The sequence below is a fragment of the Micrasema longulum genome, unplaced genomic scaffold (assembly GCF_059751315.1).
Source record: "Micrasema longulum isolate JH-2025_06_02 unplaced genomic scaffold, ASM5975131v1 h1tg000584l, whole genome shotgun sequence".
NCBI classification, from domain to species: Eukaryota; Metazoa; Arthropoda; class Insecta; order Trichoptera; family Brachycentridae; genus Micrasema; species Micrasema longulum.
Genome location: NW_028277780.1, coordinates 405,937 through 433,754, shown reverse-complemented (window position 1 = coordinate 433,754; position 27,818 = coordinate 405,937).

The window sequence follows — 27,818 nt, the reverse complement described above, 5'->3', positions numbered from 1 at the left end:
CTCTGTTTAAATCACGTCTTAAGAAACATCTCCTTTCTCTTCCTTAATCTCTCCTACTTTCCTCTTTTTTCTTTTTTCCCATTGAGTAATAGTTTTGATTTAAGGTTATTAATAAACAAATACGTTTATTTCTATTTTTATATATCTTTAGCTTTTTAATCATTTTTTCTATTGAGTATGTTCTGTAACTTGAATTAAAAATAAAACTTTTATTTTATTGGTTGGTTGGAAGAAATTGCCATTTGGCAATAAGCCCGCCAATGTACAAATTCCATTATGTACAAAAATTTTAATAAATAAATATCATCCGATCCAATTATAAAGTAAATTATAAAAAAAACAAAGGGAATTCGGGAAACAATAAAAATTTAACGACCGTGAATTTTTTCGACATGTTTTTTTATTTTTCCATACTTTCTTCCAGTTTTATCCTACCGGCGTCAAATGACGCAAAATACTCGAAGAAATCATACAAAAATTGGATCTTTTGAATACGTTTCACCATTATTTTCAACATCAGATGAGCCTGCAATTCTCGCATTAGAGCGATTTGTATTCTTCAATCATGCGGTGTTTGTGAAGGCAAAGTAAGTTTGTTTGGCTGATCTAGGGAATTTATTTTGGGCTGAATTAAGGAAGATGGACAATACTTTTGAATCAATCTATAAAATATCGGATGCAATCTTCAATAAATTGGTCGACTGGCTTAAGTGTCTCCAGAAGCTCCATCCTCTCGCTTGTTGGAGATGTTTAGATTAGCATTCACCCCTATGGAACTATGGGTCGATAATAATTAATATTGCATGGATTGTGTGCGCAGTCTAATGAAGAGGAATTAATAATGACGCTTTAATCGAAACCGATCATTCATATAGGTGACAGCTTCGTTAATTGTCCCCCGTAATTGCACAGCTTTAGGAAGTTTGTATTGTTCGATCTTAGAAAACAATACGAGAGACGTGACTTTTTAGCATCCCCTGGATGGCTAGGAATAGCTGAGCGGTCATGTTTATTTATTTATTTATGTTAATCACGTTGTCAAATTGCTATTGTGGAAAACATTTTACGACATAATTACAAAAAGGAATGAGTAAGGATTGTGGCAACGCAAACAAATATGTATGCGTCTGTAACTGTTCTGTCACATTTAAACATCGAATTTATATTACGACGAATTTTTTCTTTTCAAACTTGTTACCGTTATTTCATTTAAAATTTATCTAATGAAAAAATAAGAAAAAATTCCAAATAAACTAAAATTACAGGCCAATTAAAGTTTTCTTCGTCGGTGTAATGATCAGCGCGTTTGCCTACCGAGCAATAGGTCTCGGTTTCGATTCCCGGCATGGTTGACATAAAATATTTATTTAAAAGGCAGTTTTCACACCAGAATATTTCATAGTCCCTGAACAGTAAGTGAAGCGTAAGACAGATCATTTTACCTTCATGTAACATTTTTTTATTATGATACGCTGCAATTGGTGTACCAATGCAGTGCCCTATACTCCATTATGTACGGAGAGAAAACAATATAAAAAAATAATTAAAAAAGCTTATCCGTAAAAAGGCAATCCGTGCCATTCCACTTGTAAACAACTAAAATAACAAGAACAATGCACTAGAAAATATGATAAAAAAAATTGTTTACTCGGTCTTAAGAACTCCTTTTGCCAGGGGATCCGTACGGGGTAATCCCAGATCTGTCTTCCCTCCTTCCTTTTTTTATTTTTTTTTTTGAATTTATAAAATATAAATATTTTTTTAAATACTTACTCACTTATCGGATCCGTACTTCAGACCTTGCCACTACAGTGTGCAGCGACAAATATCGCCTTATCAGTAGCCATTCTCAAATCATTATCATCACAAGTTAACTGCATTTGTGGACACCGCAACAGATGAGGATCATCCTGCACCTCTCCACAATCACAGTTCATGTCATCCCACCTCTGCCAAAAACTACACCAAACAGTGACTTTTTATCGATGCAAATATCCAAATATCCACATTGTTTTTGGATCCACATTTTCAGCTGCCCAAATGCGGAATATCTGCTTTTCAATGAATCTATTGAAGTTAAAATGTGCCTCATCGCTGAAGATGATTATATTCGATAAATCAGTATCAACTTTGAGTTTTTCCAGCATCCAATAGCTGAATGTACGGCGGTGCAAATGCTCTATTATTAATTATCAATGTCTCTAAATGTCAATATGTTTCTTTTTTGGGTGATACCGTATGTGTTGAATTTGTTACGATGTTTCAGTTATCATTGCAGAAGCCATCTTCAGAGTAAACTTGTAGTACTAGTGGCAGTGGTACTTCAGGCAATTGAAATTCACAGACACCCAAATAGCATAAACAAAGACGACGGGCTTAAATTGTACTCAACATGGTACCCAGCACTACATACTAAAAAAACCAAAAAAATGTGCCAACTGCCGACTGTGACACAGTACAAATTACAAGTACATAAACACATACTTTTTTTCTAGAAAAGACAGTCAACTCTGAAGACGATTTTTGCGATGGTAGCCGAAACTTCGAAACAAATCAAACACACGGTAAAAAAAAGGCATGATTCCTTTCCTGCACCTAATTGTGCATAGGGCACTGCATTGGTACACCAATCGCAGTGTACTTTGATCATTTAATCTCAGCGTACCGCAGTCTTATGCTTCAGGTACCAGTCGAGGGACAATGAAATATTGTGGTGTTAAAAAAAAAACACCCTTGTAAATAAATATTTCATATCAACCATGTCGGGAATCGAACCCGAGACCCATCGCATGGTAGGCACACGCGCTGACCATTACACCACGAGGCCGAATATTGATAACAGTGACCGTGAAAACCTTCGTATTTATTTTTCTAAATGTCGTTTGTCAAATATTTTATTTTTGAATTTTACTTTTGATTTTTTTTCTTAATTCGATTTTTGAAATTCAAATTGTTTACCTCCTACTGAGACACCCTTTTCTAAATAATCTTTTGAATTCTATCAATTCTATATTCAGATTCAAGTGGGTAGTTGTCAATTATTTATGTATTGAATTAGGAGGATTAAACTTGCTTACTGTGTTTGTGTACACACTTAGAAAAGCAGTGGGGGATAAATACACTATTTGCATTCATTATTGATTTCAGACTAATTATATTTATTTAGTGTTATCTGTATATTGATTACAAATGAGCTTAACGGCTTTGGTTGGGTAAAATGAATATTATAATAATAATTGATTTCTCGTTCTGCGTACGAGAGGGATGAAATGTTATCATTACAATAGTTATGTTAATAATTATAGAGATAAGGACAGGCGCCGTTGCGTAGTTGGTTAGATGTCCAACTGCGAAACTGGCTTCCGCGGGTTTCATTTACGCCAGTTGCAAGAAAAAATCCAAGAATGGTTCGATTGCACTTTTCTTAATTTTGTGTTTCCACCACTAATAGCGCTACATCCATTTATTGTTTGACAGCTTAATATACATATGTTTTGGATAGTCTTCTTTATACGTTTTTAGCAGTGTTTACTGAATATTTTGACAAATCTTTATACGGAGACTTCACGTTGCTGAAAAACTGATATTTTTAATTTAACCGTTCATACTTGTTTTGTCACACTATGCAATAGAAAACCACAAAGATCCGAGTATTATCCAAAAACAGCAAATATCACACCGACATTTAATTTAATATTTAAAAAAGGACATAATATTTATACAATTTTCAAGTTCTACGTATATATTTATTTATTTATTTTATTTGACACTTTATATACACATACAATATATAAACATATAAGGGCGGGCATATGGCTTTAAGGCAATTTATTCCTACCTACCCAAACCATTCAGTTAGAGAAAATTATAAATACATGGACATAATGAATCTTACAATTTTATACAAAAATTAAAAGCAAAGATTAACAAACAAAAAAATTAACACTATACAATGAAGAGAGGAGAGGGGATGGGAAGAAAAGAAGAAGGATAAAGGAATAATTTAAATATTTAGATAGTGCCGTTTCAATCTTGACTTAAATGTAAATAAAGAAGGGGCGTCTCTAACATTAGTGGGTATATTATTCCACAACCAAGACTATTACTGTGAAAGAGGAGGCAAGAAAATTAGAACGATGATAGGGTATTAAAAGGGTTCTCTCGTTACTAGAACGAAGAGATAGTCCGTGTTGTGAAAGAGGTTGGATGAGCTCTCTCAGATAAACAGGCGAAGTTTGATTATTTAAAATATTGTGAAGAAGTGATAGAATGTGAATGTACTGTGAACTAAAAGTATATCTACGAGTTTAATTTCAATAAGTTTTAATCAATGAATAAATAAATGATTTACATGAAAACAATAGTAAAACCGTGGTATTTTGTTCATATACACTGCTGAAAATTTTTTTTTTTATGACGTTTGTGAATTTTAAAACAATTATCTAGTTAGTTCTAACAATATAAATGCCTATATTTTCATAATCCCTTCTTTAAAATGTTTTTCCTCTCTGTCGCAATAAATTTTAATAATAAATATGCACTTACAGTATGCATTAAAAAAACATTTCGTCAACAGTATATATTGAGAACGGTAGTGGTTACACACATAAATAGAGACATTTACCCAAGCGTCAACCACAACTATAATACAAGATACTTTAATAGGGATCTGATACTAAGTGAAGGGGTCAACACTGTTCTGGCATCGAGACAACACTATTACGTAGGCAAATAGGTCCATAACCTTTTGCCAGAATCGTGGAAAGACGGGAGTGTAGACAAGTTACGGAAGGTGTTGACCTCGCTCTTTCATGACATTGGTCGTAGGGAGTCAGAAAAATTGATGCATGCCACGGATTGGAGATTCTTACTGGATGTCGAAAATAAAATATAAAAAATAAGGAATAATTTAAAAAAAATATATTTATAGATGACAACCAAGAAGTTTCGCATAAATAAATTGTCTATGTTTTTATGAATGTATGTATGTGTATGCGCATGGGTGTATGTACGTGTGTGTGTAAGTACATGTGTATATATGTGTATATATATATACATATATATATATATATATATATATATATATATATATATATATATATATATATATATATATGTATGTGTATATATGTGTATGTCTCTATGTATCAAAATGTGTATACGAATAAGTTTATATTTTGTTTGTCTGTGCTCTATATTAATTTGTCAACTATTATAATATATTAAAATGTAACTGTCTAGCTTAGAACGGGGTTTGTACCCTTGTTAGCTGGGCAAAGTGAACATGGAATTGTATTTTGATAAAGAGTGTAAATAAATAAATAAAATAAATTGTTTATAAAAAATCTAATTTATCCCGCCTTTTACAACTTTACATGTCATCAAATTCAAGATCCAAAAAAAAATATTTTGCCTCACGTGAATTATATGAAAATATAGGTAAACCAACACACACAGTGTTAACAAAGACTGTTTGTTGTTAGTTCCAGCCGACTCGCTATAAAAAGCCTTAATGTGCGTATTTCGCTTTTTTGAGGACATTTTACTCCGGCAGTAGACGAAATGATAACGGGTACGTATTTTTCACAATTTCAAAGCTTGTAAAATGTCACAGTCAGCAATATCATCTCGTAGAGCCTAAAAAGTTTAAGTTAGGAATGGCGCATTAACTTAAAGCTTATTTCGTGTATGTATTATGTTTCTTTCAAATATATGTACGCCCTTTCCTGTTTATGTATACTCTTCTTCAGTATTGTGCGAATAAATATGAATATTCAGAATGCTTTTTTTTTAGTATGGCAACACGTCTTTTTTTTTTAACAATAATTTCTTTTTTGGATTTAAAATAGGTATAAATAAGTTAGAAATACACGAAAAAACTATTACTTTAACACAAAGGCATGGCCTGTGTTTTATTTTTACATTTGTTTTATTTTGTACATTTTATTTTTAATTGAAGAATATAATAGATATTAATAAGTTGAAAAATGGGTGGTGGTATTAAAACACAATTTTTTTGTCACTAAAAATGAGAAAACTAAAGTAAAATTATATTTTATTCATTAAAAAAAGAGGGTATTTAAATTCGTTTTTTATTTTTATTTGAAATATACTAAAATAATTTATATCTATCATACTGTTCATATGAAATGCATTGAATAGTTTTGGAGCTACGAAAAATGAGTATCGTTGCCCGAGTCCGGATTTACAATAAAATATTTCAAGTTAACTATTCAATCTTTGACTAGATTTTTATCAAATTGAAAAAAAAAAAAACGTTGGTGCATAAAAACATATTTTAGACATTGCTGGAAATAAATTTCTGGTAGCTTCAAAAGTTCAGCTTTCTCAAATAATTGGTTGAAGGGAAAAGTTGAATTTTTGGGAAGTATAATTTAAATAATCCGTTTTTGTATGGTTTCTAAAGGATTAATATGATTATAACAGGCTCCTTCTCATCCAATAATTCCATAAAAAAAGAGAAGACTGTACAATAGTATGATAAAGCATTTTGCTAGTGTTAAGATGAACATAACTAGTCAAATGTTTGAAAACATAGATCAAATATATCACTTGGTTAACAATTTTGATAGCTATACAAAAAACAGAAACAAACAAACCATCGAGCTATTTCTTCACCGTGGTAGGCAGAGAGAATAGAGCGCCATGTCATTATGTAGTTTCCTCCATCTTCAATTATTTGTTAAATTTGGTCGTTCCGTATCTTTTTAAGTCTTCCTCGTTTTCTGCATTCATCGAAATTCGTATACAAATTTTTGAAACCTTTCTTTAGCTGTCTATTTGATCCACATGTCCAAACGGACGCTGCACTTCTTTCTCGATTTTGACGATAATGCTAGTCTCAGTCTTATATAATACACCGATAACAACTGGTTCATCCGTCATACATAGTTTAACCACACAGTCGCCTGAGAGATCCAGTTTGAGAGGATAAAGCATACTTTCATCATTGTTTTTTCCGATTTCATTATTTTCCGGTACCTGAACTTCATTGTGAACGGCTTGAAATAAAATACGAGTGATACTTAGGTGGCCTCCGTGGTGTAGTGGTTAAGACACTTGACTCAAACGCGGAAGGTGCTAGTTTCAATTCCCGGTGAGAACACAAAAAATAAATGAGATTATTCTCAAGCCTGGGCGTAGTGTGCTGGAATCCACTGTAATTGAACGTCAAGTCCTGTTGTTGTGGAAAAAAATTAATGGATCCCTGTTTATTATAAATTCAGGGATTTTGGTATAACTCGTCTTTCATTACTGTAATAAATTACAACGAAGTATCAATAATATTTTTTACTGATAAACTCAAAAGTTGAAATTCATATCTCAATCACAAAACTTGTCATTCTGCATTGAGTAATTGTTAATAAGTTATATGTAAGCAAAATAAAACAATGTTAGAAACAGGTTCGTTCGTGGAACTGGGATGAGTTTCAATCAATCATACAATCTTTTAGCATGACTCAGCACCATATCATGTTTAGAAAAAGGTCTGAAACTATTTCAAGAACAATTAGATGAATCTTTTTTATTTGCCTAAAACCCAGAAGATAATCCAACGGTTAAAGGCAATATTACTTCAAATTTATTTTTCAGAAAAGACTAAGGTGATTTATTTTTTTGAGGTATAAAAAAATAGCTTTGTTTTGTGAACCACTTTTTTATTGTCACAACCGACTAGTTTTGGAAACTACACGTTGTTCTCTTCGGGGTATGTGATAACTAATCATACAAATGTAAAATAAACAGTGACATTTAATATACGGTATTCACGGATGTTCCATTGTGATCGCGAATGCGATAAACAACCATGTCGATAAACTGTTATCACGTCGCTTATTAGCATGTCGATAATTATTTGTGATCGAGCTACTTGACAAGACGTGTTCGAATATTTATTGTACAGCACCTTTGAGGTGATTTTCACAAAAATGGCGCTAGATAAATTATCAATAATAATAAAAAATATTTTACGTCCATCCTACCAGGAATCGAACCAGATACTTCGAACATGGACGAGTTGTCCTACCGCTACACTACGAGGCAAAACTTTTTATTTTTTGCCGGAGAGAAGCCATCAGAGAGTACAATAAACTAGTTCAGGGTTCTGATTCTATTACATATCACTCACTCAGTTCTGTATTTTGGATCCATCTGGAAACGACAAAAAAAAAATATGACGTGAGAAAGTTCAGTGCTAGAAAATGTATATAAAAATGTTTTCTTACCCGCGGTAAAAATTGGAGTATAAAATGGTATGGCGAAGTTTCTCGAAAATGTATAAAGAATAAATGTTTTTGTTTAATAACTACTTTGAACTGCTCCACAAGTTCTTTTAAATCAACCAATCATAGAATTTTGTTATTAATTTCTGGTTTCTGGGAAGCCACGTCAAGAACGAAATAATTTAAAAATTACAAAACTTTGAAAAACCATAGCGCTGCGCTGATAACACGAAACATAAAAATACATATTTTTTAAATTTGGTTTAGTTTGAGAGTCTATTAAGATATTGAAAATCCACTGAACTTTTTAATAAAATTTATTTACCTGCATAATAACCTAAAACAAAAAATTGTAAATCAAACTTTACAAAAGCTTGTTTTTTCGTGTGATTTAAACGAAATATTTAATATTTTTTTCTTCTGCGCCAACAGATGCTCGGCATTTTCTTTAAAGAAACATTATTGTGGATATTATTTTATTTTATTACTATTTTTATAACGGTCTTTACAAAAACGACAACCATAGTACGAATGAAATTTTTTATCTTCCGTTATCTTGTAGGAAAATTGTCGCAGTAAACAGCTAAGAAATGTCTGCTATACAAGTTATATTACGTATTATTTTTCAAATAAAAAGGTTACAAAAATAAAATGTAATATGCTGACAACAAATTGTTTGAATGAAAAGCTGATTGAATATTTTTCTTAAATAAATATTTGGGTTTTTTTAAGTTACTCAAATTTCTCAATTTTGGGGATCATTTTATTTTATTCGAAACTTATACTTTTGATTTGTAAGTCACCATATCCTTCTAAATGTTTCTATGTTTTTAGTATCAAGCATTATAAAAAAAAAAAAAACACCTGTACATAACCACCCACCGACTTTTCTGTCTACTGGTTTGAAACGTTCCCGTCATACTTTTGCGCAACTTATGATTAATTTATTTATTTTAAACAAAAAAGAGGAAAAAAAAATCTGCGATATTTCATACATGATTTGAACGTAAATAAAGAAAGGCGTCTCTGACATTACTGGGTAGATTATTCCATAATCAAGCAGCTACTACTGTGAAGGAGGAGACAAAACAACTAGAGCTGTGAATGAGTATTGAAAGGTTTCTCTCGTTACTAGAACGAAGAGATGGCCTTTGCTGTAATAGATGTTAGAAAGTTCTCTCAGGTAAACAGTCAAAGTGGGATATATAAATGTGTCACAATATTATATCCCGATTTTGGGAAATTTATTTTTAAACCATTACTGATTACATACATTTAACAAAATTATTTAAGTTTAAAATTCACATCCTACTCTTCGTGTTATATTTTTAACATCTTCTGTTCTTCTTCTATCGTTCACCTGAGTCTTTTGTTTAGTTTTGTCTAGTAGTTTATATTATAATGTCAGTCCCCGGTGTATTAGTCTCGACTGTCCTTGTCTCGTTTTAGAATGTTGTATATGATATTGTTCTAATATTCTCGTATTGTGTCCATGTTGACTAAATTTTTTTTCATGTTTTAGTTCCTTCGTCCGCAATTTTATCAGTCGTATTATAATTTATGAATAAATTTAAAGTATTACAGTTGAAATAGCTATCTTAAATTTGATTGTTTAGTTGGTTTAAAAAGTTCTCCAGTTGCTGTTAGATAAAAGAGGTCATATAATAATTTTAGTATTTTTTTGCTTTCTTTGTAGTCTGTTTATGTTATTTTGGTATTCTGTTCCCCATAGTATTTGCATATAACATATTTCATTTTTTTACACAGGTTTCAAAAACTAGATTTTTTTTCCGTTTTTGGAACAAAGTTTTTGATAAAAAAAAACTCGATAATGTCGCCACTTTGCTAATTAAATTGTTGATTTGAATTGTCCACATCAATCGACTGTCAATTTTAAGTCCTAAGTATTTAAAATATTTTATTACAGTTAGTCGTTTATCATTTATTTTAGCATATATTTTATGTAATTTTTTTCAAGATTCAAAATGGATAATATTACTTTTTTTTTCATTAAGCGGAAGTAAGTTTGTGTTTTTGTACATTTAGTCAATATATTTAGGTCTTCGTTTATGTCATTATTTGTCAATACGTCAGTTTGATTTTTATAGAAAAGTTCAATGTCGTCGGCAAACAAAATATTTTTTTTGTTTAAAATTGTACAGTGATAAGTTATAATATATAAAATATATGATTGTGGACCCAAAACAGATCCTTTTGGTACTTCAAAATTTACTGTTTGAATTTGACTTGACAAAGCTAACTTTACACTGGTTTATGTATATATGAGTCCTGACTGAACCCACAATTTTTTAGCAAGTCGTGACATGAAAATAATTATTGTGAAATAATAAAATTATGTATCGTGAGTACCAATTTTTTTTTTTTTTAATATTGAAAGTCGCAGTTCGAATTCACGAATCAGGAAGATAACTGATTGTGTAAAAGTTGTTGGTCTTAATCATTTACCATCACATCAGAAAATCATCAGCACGCATCATATTTTGTGTACCTGAAGGTAGATTCAAACACGTTGTCCATTTTTTTACCTAAAATGTTTCCAACACAATTGTAAATAATAATATCTCTCTCTTCTGTACCCAACTTTTCGTCTTTTTGCAGAACAAAACGTATTGTGTGTCAAACAGTTGTTTGCAAAGTCAGCTTTTTGCCCGTTTCACATAATTAAAACAAGTGAACAAAGAACCCAGAAAAATCGATAGAGTAGATGTGCTCTTGCTGAAAATTATGTTACCTTTGCTGTAAGAATAAGCTTCGGCCAAAGGCAATGTAGTGTTATAGCACCGAGAGTGTATAGTCAGTTGGACAGTTCCTTGAAAACCACCAACAGCTTAAATACGTTTAAAGTCAGTATAACTAAATGGATTACCGCACCGGACTAGAAAAAAAATGATATACTCCAGACTATGCAGTGATTCCAACACAAAATATATTTTTAATATCTTCTTAAAAACTTACGGTATTTTTTTTTTGTACACCTTTATTATTACTACGTTTCATTGCAAACGAGTAAATTCACAATTTGTTAACCTGAGAACAGACTGTCGTCTAGTTGGGCAACAAATTATAAATTGCAAATGTAGAACAAACATGGATAAAAGTAAATTGTTACTGTTTCTTATGTCTGTTTCTGTTAAATCTTAATAATAAATTAACAAATGTGTTTTTGATATTTCAATAATTGACTTTCTCGTCAAAAATTTCAATAAATGTAAGTGTTGACCTCGCTCATCCATGACATGACGTGGTCGTAGGGAGTCTAAGAGGTTAAATGATACGTTATTTAACTCAATATAGTAAAATTTTATACTGGCTTACTGTTTTTTGATTATTTTAAAATTTTTATTTTCATTATCCTGTAAAAACATTTAATACACGACATGCATCATTCATTTTTTTTAATCACACTTTTTATATTTATGTTTTTAATATCATAAGATTTATTTTTAAAAGCTGTATCTATTTCTACCTTATCATGGAGTTTTGTGTTAACTATCACCCATTCTGAAGTTACCCACCAAAACGCAAAATCCAAAAATGGCTTTTGTGCGATTTGGGTAATTTATAAGGCAAAATCAATGGGAGTCTTTTTCTTATAGAAAAATATGACCGATTTGAAATCAGTTTTTGATATACAACCAAAAAAGTAACTTGCAAATTAAGCTTGTGACTTTTTTATCCTCTCTAACTACCCCGCATAGAAAAAGCGTAATAGTAGTAGTAATGTTACGCACAGTTTTTTTTAATCCTCCTTTCATATAACGTCAAAAAGTTTTGCCTTAAAAAAATATTTGAATAGAAATAATGAGATCATTACTTAAAGTGGTTTTCTAAACTTCTAGCATACAAGATAAAAGCGGCTCTCAATCATAAAGGTACCTTTACTTCTGGATAACAAGCCTATATTTCACAAGGAAGTTTTTACCAAAATACGAGTTCGAATCTAAGACATTTTATGTTAATTATTATTAATGTTAAAGGTCGGTAGAGTTTCTTCTTCGTTTTGGAATTGTGAGATTTATATCCGCCTTATTAAGCACAAAAATTCTGAGAACCATGAAAGGACAGCCTTGAAAATTATTTAGCTAGTTAAACATATACTCTGCGCAACTTTGAAAGAAAAAAACTTACGAAAAAGGCCACACTACGAATAGAAAAAAATATTAATCAAAAGATTTCATTACATTGATTAGGGTTGAAATTCTTGTCAAGGCATTCTAAGTTAATCGTTCATTGGTTGTTTTTTTCTGAATAGTTAAAAGATCTTATGATTATTAAACCTACAAGAAAATGAACTAATCTGCTTTCCTTCCATACTTTTTTAATTTTATTTAATTTGTTTTAGTACTCACTGTTATTTGCTTAGAGTATATTATTTGGCATATTTTTTAAAACTCTTATTTCTGACTAAAGTATAGAGTGAGTTTACAAAAACCATATCTCAATTAATATTTCAATTATTTCGTATTATTTTCAATTGATTTCAATAATACTTTTATTTTGTATATTTGATTATGTTTGTTACCTAATTTGAACAATTTATATTTAAATATTTATATTTGTATATTTTTTTACATTGTCTTCTTTGAAATTTTTTTATTAATACTTTGTTTTTTCTGGGTTGTTATATTATTGCATCACATGCTATTATAATTTTATTAATTTTACAATGTATTATTTATTGTTCATTATTATGCCTTAACATGGGTACAGCTTAAAAAGCCTTAATAAATTCATGAATATATAAACTAGTGTAATTTTGAATGAATAAATAAATATTTAGTTTACGATTTGTTTCAGTTCCGTTTCTATTCCCAGTGAGAAAAATATCAACAAAATTATTCGTGTATTTTCTCGAACCTGGGTGTTCTGCGCTACTGTGATTGGACCATCTGGTCAGTTATGTATAGGCATAAAAAGCTAAATTTTAAATCAGTTAGCCTGTGATTAAATCTTGGGTCCGATTCCCGGGAAGGTTGACAAAAATATTGGTTTAAAATATGGTTTTACACTGTTATATTTCATCGCTGCTGGACTTCCACTTAAAGTGTAAGACTGATCATTGTACCTTCGTTTAGCATAAGATCAATAAACGCTTTATTATGTGTACGTATAGGGACTGTTTTACTTATTAAATATTGGTGATATTAGATATCCAAATATAAACACTTTGGTTGTTTTTTTTGGTTAGATGAATTTTTAAATAATGAAATAAAAAAGAATATAAATACAAAAAACTTTGGAAAAAGTGAAATTTTTAGTGACAAAAATTTTATGCTTTTTGGTGTTTAAATAACTAATGTCTTGGTATCTGCAAACTAATAGTTGAATAATATATAACAACTGAGATGAAGAACATTTTATCATCACCATCATTTTCTTTCCGCACCTAATGGTGCATAGGGTACTGGTAAACCAATCGCAGCGTATCTCGATCAATTATGTTGCATGAAGGTAAGATGACCGTTACACCACGAGGCCGACATTTTATAGAAGAAATATAGGCATTTACAGGGCTGATTACTTGTCACTGGCTGATTTAAGTGGCCACTTAACACACTGTGCAACATTCACCTTTATGCCTATGTTGTAACATTTCCATTCCTTACATCAGCCAATGACAGGTCATTAGCCCTGTTTATGCTTAGACTTATATATTCCCTGCTACAAAACGTTCTTCGTATTTGTTGTAATTTATTAATATTACTAACTTTCGAGGGGTTTACTCCAGTTCTTGTCTACAAAAGTTAGGACAGAATCAAAATATTGTTGATGGTTTCTTGTTTGTTATTTTTGGTATGTTAAAACAACACTGTTTTTATTTTCTCGAAAAAAAAGCGATAACAAGCCACTTAGAGAAAAGCGGATTTATTAATTAAGAGGGGAAATTTTTATTATTTTTTGTGTCATCTAATTTATTGACAAGTGTCTTTGAATGAATGGTTGATTATCTGTTTTTTAGGCCAGTTACAAAAACACTATGACAAGAAGAAAAAAGATTAAAATAGCCACCTAAAGGAAAAGGACATTTCTAAATTATATTAAAAGTTTTTTTTTTTTATTGGATTTATTGCAATACGCGGCCGCGCGGGATGCATTTTTGAGCACAAGATTCGGATGTCTAGGCATTTACAGGGTTAACGCCCTATCATTGGCTGGTTTCAGTAGCAATTGTGTAAACACGCATTTTTCTTACGTCACTTTATAGTACATAGGGCACTGCATTGGTACACCAATCGCAGCGTATCTTAGTCATTTTTGGAACATGAAGGTAAGATTACCAGACTTATGCTTTAGGTGATAAAACAAAGACTAAAAAATATTCTAGTATAAAAACACCGTTTTAATTCAATATTTCATGTCAACCATCGAGCCTAAGACCATTTGGATAGTAGGCAAACGTGCTGATCATTTTGCCACGTGACAAACAATTCTACCTTTATTTAACCCTTTTAGACCTGAATTAATTCTTGAAGATACAAATATATATATATGTACTAAAGGAATTATTTGAAAAAAAATGTATTTTTCATTGAGACATTATATATAGAGATTAAACTCCATACAAATTCTAGCTCATAAATTACATTAAAAAACTACAATTACTCAAATGAAAGACATGACCCTTACAATACATCACATACAGATAATATAATCACTAGATCCTCAACACAAAGACAACTTAAACAAATTCAAACTAATACCACTTTTGGACAAAGAAATATTGAGTATTATTCAATTAAAATCTATAACCTTCTTCCACTATCTATTAAAACAATAAATTACGAAAAAATGTTCAAAAAGGCTATAAAAAATGGAAAGTGAAGCTAGGTACAAGTAAAATGGGTTGTCCCATTTACCCAAACCAATATTGAATCAACTGCTCCACAAGTGTATAGCTTATGTTAAGTTTTTGTTCTTTCATTGTGCGTTTAGTTATATAAATGATAAAGATGTACATAAATTAATTATAAACATAAATACTTAGCGTTTAAACATTTTGTTTGAACATTTTGTTAATTGTCTCTGTTTATTAAATTGGTCATAAAATATTAAAAAATATATATATATATTGTTAAGTGTCCTTGGCACGGGTAACTTCAGTGATGTCACATTATTTTAAAAATTAATTATAGTTTGTAAGAGAAAAAATATGAATAAATAAAATAAAATAAAAAAAATATCACATCGGCTTTGGCAAGCAAAACACGTAGTTCAGTAAAAAGCACGAACTGTTTATATCAGTCTACTGTGAGCTCTATTCAGATGTTGCTCCTTTCATTGAATCTCTCATTTACGTTCGGTAAGCTGAGAAGGGCAATGGTAAAAAATAGCTCACGACTTATAAATACTGGTAACAATGCTACAGTGGCAAACGGTAATTTTGTTTACAAGTATGCAAAAGTAAAAATTATTTCATTTATTAGTACCTACATACAAGGTTCATAATAAAATGTGCTATTTTTTATGTGGTTCTGTGTGATACAACAACTCTCATCTATGAAATCAACTAAAACTACGTGACCTCGTGATATATTAAATTGTGTTGCTATATTATCCATCAATTTAACACAAAACTTAATGAAAGTGTATAAAAAATAGCACAATGAATTCAGTCAGTATTAGGCATTCTGATTTCGATTGAAATGTCAACTGGCCGATTTGTTCTAGAAATAAATAATGCCAAAAACAACCGCGTCAAGCGTCACATGTGTTACGAGACATACGTCAAAAGCATCATCTACAAAAAAAAGTTTTCAAGAAATAATGTTTGAAATACTGTTTTCCAAATCGAGTTTCTTTAAAGAATTTGTGTAATCTGCCGGTTAACTCTTGTAAAAAATCTCGTTATTGGGTTTTATATGTTTAAAATATAGTACACTTATTTGTATGAAGAAATAAGCTGGAGTAATTGGCTAGTTCTTTGGCTTATTGCTGGCACCGGGCGCGCTTTATTAATATTTTTATTTATATTTGGAGAAACATACGAATGTAATTATAATAAAATAGTTATTATTTGTATGTTTTTCTGTAAATAAAATCACCGTAAAACATTATTATGGATGGTAAAATATAATGGTAAGCTGCACATAATCGCTTTTATACACGATTTGCCTCTGCAATGATAACAAGTAAACAAAACCTTTTTTTACATCAAAAAAGCTATTTTAAACAGGCATTTATATAGACATTTTAGTACTTGCGAGGAGAGACGAAAGTTCAAAAGTAGCCGAAAAAAATTCGCAACCGACTAAATCCCGTTCTTTCAAACGTTTGCCGATTGGAGCAGATTAAGGAAACATATTTCAAAAGCAAATGGTATTTTCTATGTTTTTTTTATCTTTTATTTCTCGAACAATACTTAAGGTTATTTTTTATTATCAATGGGTAGCAAACTGAAAATAAGCCAATAAAAATAATTCAAAATGTGTTATATCTTATTTTATAATATGTTCTCACAACGTTAGGTACGAGAATGAACAAATTTTAAAATTCATGTATATTTTAATTTACACCAGGGCTTAAAAAAGTTTAAATTCCACATTCCCTCAATTTTTCCTTCAGTTGAATATTGTAAGGTAAAAGAGCTAAAAAAGCTTGGAATTGTTTTAAAAGTACATTTAATAGTATCGTTTATAAGCTTGACAATAAAACCAGTAAATTTAAAAACGGAAAAAGTTGTTTAAATTAAAATCAAACATGTTAATAATTTTTTTTTAAATTTCATTACGGCTGTGATTTTTTTTTGTCAAAGTGTCGTTGAATTCTTCGCTTATTATCTGTTTCATTCTGGCCTCTATTGGGGATTTTTGTGCGATGGGGTTTTTGTTGCGATGGGGTGAGTTATTCTAGAGGGTAGTGATGTGCTTGTCGCGATAAATCTTGCTATTTACAGAGCGATTTATTTTTATGGAAACTTGTAGCTGAGAGCCAGAAAAAATACTAAGTACATGAGATTTAAGTCTTGTTAAAATTTTCTCTTTTTGATGTGCTGAGAAATGAGATAACTCTTGACGTAATGTGCTATTTTTCTTTGCCTGCTATCAGTAAAATGTTTATGGTATTATTGTACTATACACCATTTTTTATAATAAACGGGATGGATAAACTGAACGTAATTATGCAGAAAGCAGCCAGTTCACAATAAAAAAAGATATTTTGATGTTAACAGGTGCAGTAAGGTCAATTTTATGTACCTATTGCTAAAAACAGCCAGGCCGCTTTCATACAAAATTCTTCAATAACCACTTTCTGAAAATAGTGTCGATCATAAAAACAGCATTTCTCAATTTGCATAAAACAGCTACAGCACTAGAAAAATCTTAGGGTATATTTACTGATGGGAAGATTGATGCCTCCAAAAATTTAGTTCTCTTAACTAAATAAAAGTGAATAAATGCGGTAGTATTTTAATGTTTATTAATTTTAAAATACATGTAATAAAAAAATAATAATGCAGAATGTCACCTCATAAATTAAAAGTTTGAATGAGGTATCATTTGATATTACATCTGGTTGTTATCTGCAAAATGCATATTTTAGTTTACGTAGTCACCTTGACTTTAAACAACCACCAAAATTATTTAACGCATAATCAAATTATTTTTAAGTTATTATAACAAATGAATTAAGTGATTCTTTACAATTAAGTATCCTGATATAAATATGAAATAATATGTTCAATACATAATGACACAACACACTAATTGTTATCTGCAAAATGAACATGTTAGGTTAGGTTAGGTTAGGTTAGGTTACGTAGTCAGCTTGACTTGAAAAAACCACCAAAATTCTTTAACACATAATTAAATTATTTTTTAAGTTATTATAACAAATGAATTAACTGATTCTTTACAATTAAGTACCCCAATATACACCGCAAGACAAATAAATTTACGAGTTCTCAAAAAAAACTAAAATTGACATATAATGAATTATTCTTGATATTTAATTAGTTTTTTTTATATTGTTTGACATATGTGATGACTACTCGTTATTTCAAGGTTAAAATAAAAAATCTTGCTCATGAATTGTACTTAGAAATTGCCATTATATATCAGGTATCAGATTACCCGAACCTTAGAGACCCATAACGGTTCATTTATGGTCGAGTGTTTGTGATGGAATAATAAAAGACATGTTATTTTTTAATTCATATTTAAGAAGTAGGTTCTTATCGCTTTATTTTAAATTAAAGTATTTTACATTTAAACATATTTATAACTTTTAAAAATATTTAGTACTTAGTGAATTCACCTTTATTTTTTATAACATGTAAAATTCTATTATTTAGAGAAGCGTAAAGCGAATCTAAAATTTCTGATGTTATTTCTTCTTCCCAAACTTGAATTAAGTTTTTTTTTAATTCCTCAATGTTTTTTGATTTTTTTTTCCCGACTTTTTTTTTCATAATCGCCCATAAATTTTCTATCGGGTTCAAATCAGGGCTATTCCCGGGCCACGTCAACGATTTTAAGCCAATTTTCTCCTTGAATTCATTGATCTATAAAAAAACAATAAATTATTTATCATGTGGTCACAAAATGCATTTAAAAATATATATATTTGTACTCACAGTGCGGGCTCTATGGCACGGCGCAGAATCGTCCTGAAAAATTGGGTCCGCGGTATACTGCGTAATGTCCTCGATTGTTGGAATAATATGTTTTTTTAACACTTTTTTGTACTGAATGGCATTCATCGTACCCTGTACAAAATTTAGAGGTCCTAAACCGTATGCTGTCATGCACCCCCAAATCATCACGTAGGGTGAATGTTTAACGGTTCGAGTGACGCACGACGGATGATATCTTTCCTCACGTTTTCGTCGAACTATCTTTCTGCCGTCTGGACCAAAAAGGTTGAATTTTGATTCATCAGAGAAAACAACATTTTGCCAATCCTCCAAGGTCCAATTCTGGTGCTCTTTCGCCCAATCCAGTCTAGCCTTCTTCATTTTGTCCGTGAGTAATGGTTTCTTTGCGGGACTCCGTGCTTGGAAACCATGCTCCAACAGCCGCCTGGACACTGTTTTTACTGAAAATGTTGATGTGCTGGTAGACTGCACCTCTGCGTGTATTTCAGGTGCCGTTAAAAATCGATCGCGCATAACAATTTTTTTTATTAAGCGATCATCTCGGGCAGATGTCACGCGCCCCCGTCCGCTTCCTTTTTTCCGTTCTATGGATCCAGTTTCTTGGATTTTTTTTAATAAAAACCTCACTGCACCTTCTGAATACCCAACTCGACGAGATATTTCACAATTAGATATGTTTTCTTGCGACAATGTGATTATTTTGGATTTTATCGCAATCGACATTTGCTTTGCACTTTCCATGATTGTTGTGTTATGTTCACTCAAACGCGGGTAAAACAAGACTGTTGAGACATTTTAAAATGTAAATATTGTAGAAAGGTGACACATAGTGTCCTTAATTTATTAAACAAAAGAAAGAGGTATCGATAAAGGATTTCTTAGAAAAAGGGTTCAGTAAAGTCAAGGGGCGCGGTAGCAGGTAAACTCGTAATTTTTTTTGTCTTGCGGAAATGTGAAATAATTTGTTCAATACATAATGACACAACATACTAATTGTTATCTGCAAAATGAACATGTTAGGTTGTGTGGTCAGCCAGACTTAAAAATCATTCAAAATGGTCAAACAATTACACAAAATAAAATTATTTGAAGTATTAAAAAAAAAAATGCATGCATTATTTATCATTTGTCAAAGTCAAAAACCTTCCGACTGTTGTGTAAATTTGATAATTCATAATTTTTCACAAAAATGCTATAATCTCAGTTTGTCTTTTCTATGGCAGGCTGTTTTCTGCAAATTCAAATGTAATTTATAGATCTTTTAAAACTTATAACATTATTTAGTGCTTTTTCTATTTATTGTTTTCATTACATGAAAGTGTTTTTCTTAGCCTGAAATAAAAATTTGACGTGTTTATTTTAATCAACTTACAGTAAAACTAAAAAATCTTCTTTTTTGAGGCTGTCAGAATATTTATTTCTTATTTATTTATCTTGGTGTTTTTCAATTAACATTTTGCATTGTCTTTGATTTGAAGATTTCAATCATTGATTTATTTATTTACATATTTTAACTACAAAATTCATATGATATATAAAAATAATGAAAATTCATAGATATAAAAATATTGAAAAAAACTCAGTAGAATTAAGTGAATGTAACATCGTGAAAATATGTAAATAAAATAAGAGAATCTTGTTACGAAAACGGTTTTAGAAACGCAAAAACTATTCATGTTTAAAGCATTATTGTTCAACCTAGAGATAGCTCTTCTAACAGGCATAACTATCGATAAGTTGGTTCTGTTTATTGAAATGTGGAACAGTATATTTTGACACTGTTTAAGGATCCGGAACATAAAAGCTAATGCTCCGCATAAATTAAGAGTTGTCGACAGTACTGGGCAACAATCGGAAGAAATGCGTAGTGGGATACATTTCCCCTCTGCTTTGCATTGCGTCATTAAACTGTTGTAACCAAGCATACCCTGTAAAAACTCGCTGAAATAAAGCCATGGATAATATATTATCTATAAACTAGTACCTGAAGACTCACGTTTCTTTCATGGATGGCTTGGTTACAGTCTAGGGAACCAGATCAGTTGTATTGACATTTTTCACATTAGCCAAAGGAAGTTTAAACTTGCTATCAAATAAATAGTTAAGGACTATGACTGATGTTTAAGTATTTATGTTCTTTTATAAAAAAAGAAAAAAAAAGTATAAATATGTATATACATGTCAAATATATTTATAAACGTATGACTAGAAATTCGTTTTTTTTAGTTTTTAAAATTTAAATTTTTATATATTTAAAAAAAAATATATACATTAAAAAAAAAAAAGGTTTGTTATTTTGTTTTTTTTTTTATATTTTATTTTTAAAACGATTGAAAACCCCTGAGCTCTTATCAGGAGACAGTTAGTATTATTCCTAGGGCATTCAATATACATTGCAACAATACCAACAAATCAATGTTTTATGATTTTTGCTATTTCGAATATACCGCGTTATGTTTATTTTTATTATTTTTCTACCTTAGTATGTTAAGTATTAAAATCCCGAAGTAATTTTATAGAACATTTATAAAACAACTGTGTAATATGTATAGATATATTGTTATTATATTATTTCATAATTTTGTAAAAGAACACTGTATATTAATTGTATTTATGATTATGTTTATAAAAGACAATTGTTCCGTGTATACACTAATAATAAATAATAAATAAATGTTATCGACAATCGAGAAACGTTGCATTTTATTGACCAATTCAGTTCTCTATGCACTATAAGGCAGGGATAAGATGACACTATGGTGAATTTATGGTGCATCTTACTTTTAAATGTTTTAACGTATGAAGTCAGCTTTCGTCCGCAGAACAGAGCTGTAGTTATGCCCAAGAAGTCAGATAGAACCGCGGTATTTTTTCAGCACCTAGAGCGGAAATGTTGAATGGATTCCATGAACCCGTACTTAAAAGCATTACCAGTAAAGTTAGACAATGATGGATACAGCGGCTCTATCACTTTCCCGGTGGAACTAACATGGGGTAAAACAACGCGGAACTTGAATTAAAGCAATTGAGTGGACTCAACAAACGGTTACCTATATTCCGCGATAATCCACTTTGACAGAGATGGATTACTTTTTGTTTTAGATCCGTCACGTCAAAATGGATTCGCACTGCAATATGGATTAGAACGTGACGCAACAGTTTACTTGTCCTAATTTTTAATAATAATTTAATGCATATTCATGTCTGGTTCTACTTCACTATTATTTTTCTACCTGGACACAGTGAGCTTAATATTACACAAAGCTTTTTGCGAATTTATATATTACTATCTTAACCTTCCCGGCTTTGCTCACGTGGTATGAGAGAGAAATTATTTAGGTGATTAATTTTCTTGTCGTTCAGTAATATGAATTTTTTCGATTGAATGATTTTTTTTTGGACAGAAAATCGATTGAACAATGTTTTGAGTATGTACAAATGCTTGCAGACTGGCTGGATTTCCTCTCTTGGAAGTTGTTTATATTTAATTTAGCCAGTCTGCAAGCATTTAGACATACTCAAAACATTGTTCAATAACCTACCTGGTAAAAGAAGAAGTACAAAAAATTGAAAAATTGTTTTCAGGCCTAGTGGGTAAATTGGTTCAGCCGGATGAATCTCACCCACATGATAAAGGTTTCAGCTCTTTTACTTCATAAAAGTCAACAGATGGAACAGTTGAGAAAATGTGGATGTTCAAACATAGGCAGAATGGTGAATGTTACATAGTGTGTACAGTGGCCACTTAAACCAGCCAATGACAGGTAATAAGCCCTGTAAATGCCTAGAGTCTCATATTCTTTTTTCAAAAAAATTTTTCCTCTCTGTTGCAACAAATTTAAAAAGAACATCGATTGCCGGTCCTGATCTTTACTTTTCCTTGAAAAAAATGTAATGATTTGTTAGTCTATGGCGACGTTGCGTTGTTATTCTATTTACAAATCCAAAATCCTGCAACGAAATCAAAACAAAAAGCAAACCAAACTAACCATAAATAAAGCAAATCAGTTGTAGAAATTTAAAACATTAATTTCAAATTGATTATTCTTGACGTCCCACCTGACCGTCTCCCCATTTTCAAATAATGTTGCTCATTGTTGACATATTACAAATTTTTTTCACTGTACTTTTTTGACTCGGGGTGAAAAATTATGTCGATTGGTCACTCTGTTGAGACGTAAAGGAAAACGTAAAGGAAAAACAAACAAACAAACACACTTAAGCAGTTATAATATTAGTATGGATTACGAGTACTTTTTAAAATTGGGTATTAATTGTGTAATCAGAATAGAAAATGTATTTTCAAAGGCGTCATTGGTATGCATTTTCAGTATCGATTTTTTGATCATGTAAACTATATGTTTCACAAAGGAATAATGTGAATTCATAATCAATTATGAAAATCAGTTGATTAATCAAATGTAGTACCAATTTAATAAGCTCTAGTAAGCTTCAGAACTGAATTTTAAACAGCAATACCCGTAAATTGTATAAATACGCATATATGTTTATGTTATTAATTCATGTAAGCTGAATGTTACTTTATTGCAACGTTTAGCCAACGATACGAAATTTGCTTTGGGAATATTAAATATAACGCAGTTAAATCAACAATGTTTTGAGTATGTCAAAAAGGGAGTCATTTAGATTTTAATTTGTTGCAACAGAGAAGGAAAACATTTTTAGAAGGGAATGTGGATGTTTGGACATTAACCAGGCTTATGACCCGTCATTGGCAAGTTTAAATTCACCATTCAACCTATGTTTAATCATCCACATATCCTCAATTCTTCCATCCGTTGTCATTTGAGTCTTCCATAAATGACTTGAGTTAAAATCCCGTTACAGCCAAAAAAAACTTTATCCACCCATGCGCTTGCAAATTTTGCAAGTTTACCAAAATTGTTTGAATTAAAGAAGAAAATTAAATTCCACGTCGATCTCATTACCTACATTAAGCCATAGGGCATTGTTTTTCTTTCCACGTTAAAAATATAACATCTTCAAGGGATGTGTTAAGCTGTCTGCATGCCCAACCTGCATATGCAGTATATATATTCAGCAAGGGCGAATTCATAGAGTTTGCTCCTAAATTCGCTTTGACCCATTACTAGCTGGATTACGTAGTGACTCATGTTAAGGGACTTAAACTCCATTCTGCTTTATATGCTGGGGAAAAAAGAGTGAGTCCATCTCTCTATAGACGCTGAGTTCCATACGATTTGCCATTCGTCAAGCGTCTTCATACTGACAGCAGCAATCAAGGGAGCTGTGTCATTTTTACGTAGCTGGAAGATTAAGAAAAAAACAATCAACTTTCTTACATTGTAAAAGTTTTTTCACCGCAACAGACTACATCAACTCTAAATCAGCTGAGTAATCATCAGCAAGGACTGGAAAATCTGCCATCGATACAGTCCTATATGGTCCTAGCAAACAGAGGTGATCTCTGCCCACTCAGAAGAGCTTTTTGTATGTTTCCTATATTCGCGCGATAGCACCACACTCTGGCAGTGTATGTCAGTTGGGCGACGTAGATAACCCTGCAGATCCGTCTAACTGCGCCACTACCCAACCTCCAGATGGCCCAACTGACTCTTATTACCTTCGTAAAAAGAGTATGGGCTTTGTTACAAATCTCCTTTACGTGAGTTAAGAAAGATCCCGATCTGTCCAGAGGTATTTGTCCATTTGCCCTAGGTACCTGACACTGTCGTGAAAACGGATCTCGACACCATTTACTTTTTATCGTTGGGTTTTTTTCCCTGTTTTTTTCACCTTTCATCATTAATCTCATTGTCTTATGCGGTGAAAACGTTAGTCTGTTAGTTTTACTCCAGGATGTTATAAAACTTATTGCTTTACTACCTTTGCATTTCAATTCTCTCCTGTTATTGTCCAAGAGCAACAAAAGAGCGTCATCAGCATAAGTAACTACCCCACAACCCTCTGGAACGACACAAAAAGTCAACAGATAGAAATGATGAAAAAATGTGCATGTTAAAACAAAGCCTGAATAGTGAATTGTTGCAGTATTCAAAATATCTTCTTAAATCAGCCTTTAATAGATCATTAGACTTGGATTCCATATTACTTACTAAAAGTCTTTTGAGAGAACTTAAAATTAATTTTAAGATGGTTTTATTGATTTCAAGAGATCCCATGAAAAATAACACTCTAAAATTAACTTTATTGCATTAACGTAGAACATCTACCAATTCTATGACTTTATACAAAATAATAAAACCAATGCTCGATAGCCGCAATTTATTGAAGTTGATTTCTTTCTATGTACCGCCTAAGTTGAGCAGAACTTTTACTGTGTTTTATTGTCAAAATTCTCAAACACTAGCTCAATATAATTTAACTATTAATAAAATGACAAATATAAAACCAACATGCCGATTCAAAACCACACGTTTTAAATATGCATTAATGGAACATGTTAATTTTATATTTTTGTATGACAACTATGGTTATGGTGTATAATCGGTTTTGCATGTTAGTTTAATTCGTGTTCTGACAAAGAGACGGTTACGCCTTGAAACCGGTAGACGTGAAAATGTCGGTAAGTAGTTATGTACAAGTATTTTATTACATTTAGTAAATAAAATTATTATGAACTCATATAATAATGTAAAATCTACCAAGCAAACACTTACCCGAGCGCCATATGGTTCTATCATAATCGTTGTATGTATCACAATTTTCCTACCTCATATATTTCGTATTATACAGACAAGGCGCAGGACGGAAAAACAAAAAAAGTTTTTTGTTTCAGATATTTAGTTTCAATATTACGTCACAAAAAGTATTTACACTATCACTATTTCCCGTGAAATACTGTTATTTGACTTTTATCTACTTCTTTCCGATGAAAAATTACTCACTTAAGTATGTGATACTATTAACTAGTCAAGATACGTGGATCTCTTTACTGGCACATTTTTGGAATACATAAATTCATGTATTGGAGACTCACTGCAGAGATGTCTCATCGTAATTAATGAAAATACAATATTTGTTAGATAAAAATGTAAAATTATAATAATAAAAATACTTCACAGTTTTATTCCACTTTTATTTATTTATTAATTTACTCGCCCTACGGGCTTTTACATATATTAGAAATTACATTCAAGTGCAGCAGTGAAACATAAGTATGTAAATTTAGTTAAAATTAAAGATAACATAAGAAAAGCTAAAATATACAATAATAAGTAAAAATAAGTAAATGTACCAACATAGGTATAGGGTACATAGAAAAATATTTAATAAATTTACATATGAAAACATACACACATACATTTAAGTTTATACATTATTATAGAGATATATGAGAAAAAAAAGTAAATAAAGAACAATATTAAGAAATTTTATACAAATAAATTTATAACCTTTTGAAAACTTAACCTATATTTATATAAAGACAGACGAAATATATCAACTTCACAATACTCGTTACCTAGCCGCTGGCCGGTGTAGTGTAGGTATTGGTGAATTGTAATAATAATTGTGACTGCCAGGACAACAACAACAACAACAAACCATCACGCCGTTTCCCCGTAGGGGTAGGCAGAGAGGATAGAACGCCATAACACTCTATCTTGGCATACAGACCTCGCTTCCTCTACATTCATACATCTTCTCATGCACGCACGCCGATTATTTCTACTTTTGACATGTCCATCTTCAAGTATTTGATGGACTTGATCGTGCTATGTCTTTCTCGGTCTTCCTCGTTTTCTGCATCCATCAACATTTGCATCGTAGATCCTTTTAGCCGTTCTTTCGCGGTCCATTCGCTCTACATGTCCAAACCAACGCAGCACCCCTTTCTTGATTCTGTCAATAATGCATGTCTCAGCCTTACATACTTCACGGATCTCGACATTTGTGCACCTATCATACATCGTTTTACCAGGAGATAACAGAGGGAAGCGTTCATTTTCTTTCCCGTTGTCTGTGGTTTCGTATCGTCTATTCCTGGGTCAATGTCTTAATCTATGGTCGCTCTGTCCGTTTCCGCCAATTTGGTATCCCGGTCATCCATGGGAAGCTCATAATGCACCAGGTCGGTGTTACCTGGACTCCAGAAATCAATAGAAACATAATAAGAGTTTTAATGGTAGGTAAAACTCCAATATTATGTGTTCTGAATTGATTTCTGGAGTCCATATTATGAGAGATCTGTCTGTTATCTCCTGGTGACCGGGTGACGCCTTTATTTGACTGCCAGGAGATTAAAAAAATAACGTTAGCTGCCGAGTATTTCGAACAGGTACTTTTAAGCTGATAACACTAGTTAATTCCGGGACGTCCAATACGCCATTTGCTATTTTATATAAATTTAATAAATCATTTATACTTCTTCTTTAACAAAGAGTTGACATATTTAGTGTTCATAATAAATTATCGTAATCAATATTTTCAGTGGGTATATTAAGTTTGTAATTGATTAATCTAAGGAATTTACGTTGTACTCTTTCTAATTTTAAAATATGAACATTGTAATAAGGTGACCAAATTGTTGAATTGAATTCTAAATAACTTCTAATTAAGGCAGTAAATAGCACTTTGAGGGTAGTGATGGAATTAAAATCCTTTACAGTTCACTGAAAATATCCAAGACATTTCATCGCCTTATTAATGATGGTATCAATGTGAGGAATAAATGTAAATTTTTCGTCAAAAACTAAACTAACCTACTTTTGTTTATATTTTTTTTTTTTTTTTTACCAGCGACCGGGTTTCGTCGTGACCAACATCGTCAGACTGGTGGGAGAATAAACAAATTTCAATGTTATATACAAGTGCAAACAGGGGTTGTAAATCATGATTTTATATAATTATGTAAATAAAAGAATTTAAAATGAAATCATTTAAATATAAGGTAATAACAATTATAAGAATATAAGTTTTGTTTGAATGTATATAATAAAAACTGGTGTAAAATTTAT